Consider the following 3,097-nt stretch of genomic DNA (forward strand, 5'->3'; position numbering starts at 1 on the left):
TTGACTCTTGTTTGTTTGAGTAACCATGTGTTAAGTTGAGGCTGGTTTGTGTGTTTCGCTTTTGTTCCTTTTGTGTGATGTGATACTCAGAGCACTGCTTTGCCTGGGGGGTGGGGTGCATAGAGAGTGGAACTGAGGCAGAGGGATGTGGGAATTAAAAAGAATGTGCATGGAGAAGAAGGGGGGCAGGGAGAAAGGATAGGGGAAAGAGAAACAGAGAGAGACAGAGAATTATATAGCAGTATGCAAAAACCAGTTTAAAACCTGTGAAGGAAAGAGAAATGGCCGTGTGAGCTAGACAGGGATGAAGAGAGACAGTTTCCTCTTCAGAGAGATGGTATCCCTTCTGTTGACATACACAGGTGATTCAGAACTGCTGTGAGTGTCCTTTTGATGAGATGGCCCTCTGGGTGAATTTTGTGTGGGTGGCCTCGAAGCTCCTTACTAACCCATCAGACCTCCCAAAGAAGGACTTCACTCTTTAAAGTCTAGAAAAGCCTGCTTTCTCTTTAAAAAGAAAAAGAAAATTAATACTTGATTAAAAATTGGAGTTAGTTGAGTTATTTGATATATTATTTCTAAAATATATTAACGCTGCAGGCACCCTGTGTAACCCACAGGCCACATAGCTTAACATCTTTCCCCTTCTAATATGTACACACATGTACAGAGACAATTTTCCACAAAAAAAAGAAAAGGGTGTGAATTTTCCTTTGCTTTGAACACATTCACCTATGTTAGTTCAACTAAAAGGGATAGCGTGGTGGGTTAAGGAGAGATCCGAGTGGGTGGTGGGGTGGATGGCTGGGAAGCGTGCAGAGGCCCTCCCGGCCCGGCCCGGCCCAGCGCTTGGAGTCTCAGGGCCTCTGCAGAGAGCCTGGCGCCTCCGCAGACTTCTCATTCCTCAGGATGGTCTTTGGTTTGCTCCCGAGCTGGCTGCTGTGTTTGGTCTCATTCTGTCAGGTGTTGGAAGGGCTACATTCATCCGTTGTTGTGCTGGTGCCTGTGGGAGCCTCACTTGCTGCGCTGTGAGGCGACTCCCTGAGGATATTTCTGCTCCTGCTGCTTCACCTGCTGTACGATTTCCCTGATCTTGCGCTGTGCAGTCTGGCTAGCAAAGAAATGCCCAATAATTCTGACGATCACTTCCTCATTTTCATCTGGCGTCTGGTCATGAGGGACAATGACTTCTGCGCTGCTTAAGTTCTGCAGTTCGTTCACGGTTTTGCCGCCCTTGCCAATCAGCCGGCCAGCTGTGGAAGAGGGCACTCTGATGTGGGCTTCCAGCTTCACCTCTTCTTTGGGGTTAAAGAAGTTTTCTTCTTTCAGCTTCCCAAAGATCCGTCCCTGAGCCTTGAACTGGGCTTCAGGCGGTCCGGTGATGATGACCATCCTTTCGCTGACGTCTGGGTCTTACGCTGGCACAATCTTAATGGAGGCCCCGGCGAACCTCACCAGTTGCTTAATGTGCGCCCCCTTCTTCCCGATGATGGCCCCGACGGCCTGGGTTGGGATGAAGAGATTCACTATCTCTTTCTCCGGGTAGGAGTGATGATGCGGGAACGGGCTGAACTGGTGAGGCGGATACAAGCTGGAGAAGTATCCGGAGTGCGTAGCAAAAGGGTGGTAGAGGGGAGCGGGGGGAGCTCCTCGGGGCCCTGCCGGTGGAGGCAGCACGGACAGTCCCGTTGAAAAGATGCCAAGTGTGCTGAGGCTCAACCCTGGGATCAGATTGGCTTGTTGATTAACAGCCAGCATATCATTTTCAAAGGCCTCACGTAGCTTCTTCATAATCTCTATTTCAGCATTGGCACAGGCCTCGACTGTGCCCTTCACAGTGATGGTTCTTTCAGGGTTGTATATGCTCAAGTCCTGCAATGATGAGATGGTTATCTTCGTCCCAGTCTCATGTTCAATTTTCTTCAAATTTCTGCCTTCTTTTCCAATAAGTCTTCCAACCAAGCCATTATGGGCCAAGATTTTCAGAGGAATATCTTCAGCTCCAGGAGTTTCCATATTATCGGTGGATTTCTCAGCAGAAATTTTGCAGGCCAGAAGAGAGTGGGATGATATATTCAAAAGTTTGGTCTCGTCAGCCTCTTTCTGCATGATTTCAAGAATCATGCGGCATGCTTCAGAGGTCCCCTCTGGGGTGGCATGGATGGTGACGGGCTTCTCTGCGGCCCCTGAGTTTTCCTTCCTATGGATGTCTACCCGGGACTGGGTCTGCTTAGTGATGTTCTTTATGGTCAAGCCCTCCTTTCCGATGATCGCACCAACAAACTGGGTGGGGACCAGGATCCGAAGCGGGAATTCAATCTGTCTGGCCTGAGAAGAGCCCCCAGGGGCATGGCCTTGCTCCCTGGAAGGGTGGTCCCCACGCTAGGCTCGTTGAGGGGGCGAAGGGGAGCTCACCTCTTCATCCGGGATGTAGGAAATCTTGAAGGAGTAGTTCTCAAACTGATGCCTGCTTAGCTTCTCAATGGCTGTTTTTGCTTCTTCTCTTGTTGCATAAGTGACGTTTACAACAGCAGTTTCTGTGTCTGTGTTAACTTGTTCAACATTCTCCACTGTCCCATACTGAGCCAAAAGTCCATCCAATACCTCCCACTGCAGGTGAAGAGGGATGTTTCGAATCTGAATTTTTCGCTCCTGAGCTTTTTAGAGACTGAGTAATCAACTTCCATGATTTTCCCATGCAATTCCACTTTACCTGTGGGGGGAGGGGAGCAGCGGTCAGAGTTGAGGGTCTGGTGCATGGAAGTGAGCATGCGGGCATGGGAGCCCCCACTGGGCGCCAACCCCCTACTGTGTTCTTTCATCTCAAGATTGCTTTGGCTACTCAGGGTCTTTTTTGGTTCCATGTAAATTTTTAAAGTATTTGTTCTAGGTCTGTGAAATATGTCACTGGTATTTTAATAGAGATTGTTCTGAGTCTGTCAATTGCTTTGGGTAGTATGGACATTATAATAATGTTGATTCTTTCCTTCCATGAACATGGTATATGCTTTCATTTATTTGTATCTTCCTTAATTAATTTTTTCAGAGATATGTAGTTTTCTGAGTACAGGTCTTTCATCTCTTTGGTTAAGTTTAT

General features: G+C 48.0%; 1 pseudogene; it reads right to left on the reverse strand.

Annotated features, from left to right (window-relative positions):
• Window positions 1-827: 827 nt before the first annotated feature.
• LOC149990632 (insulin-like growth factor 2 mRNA-binding protein 2 pseudogene) lies at window positions 828-2,711 on the reverse strand (annotated as a pseudogene).
• Between the last annotated feature and the right edge of the window lie 386 nt (window positions 2,712-3,097).

The sequence above is a fragment of the Furipterus horrens genome, unplaced genomic scaffold, assembly GCF_987537825.1.
Source record: "Furipterus horrens unplaced genomic scaffold, mFurHor1.1.pri manual_scaffold_17, whole genome shotgun sequence".
NCBI classification, from domain to species: Eukaryota; Metazoa; Chordata; class Mammalia; order Chiroptera; family Furipteridae; genus Furipterus; species Furipterus horrens.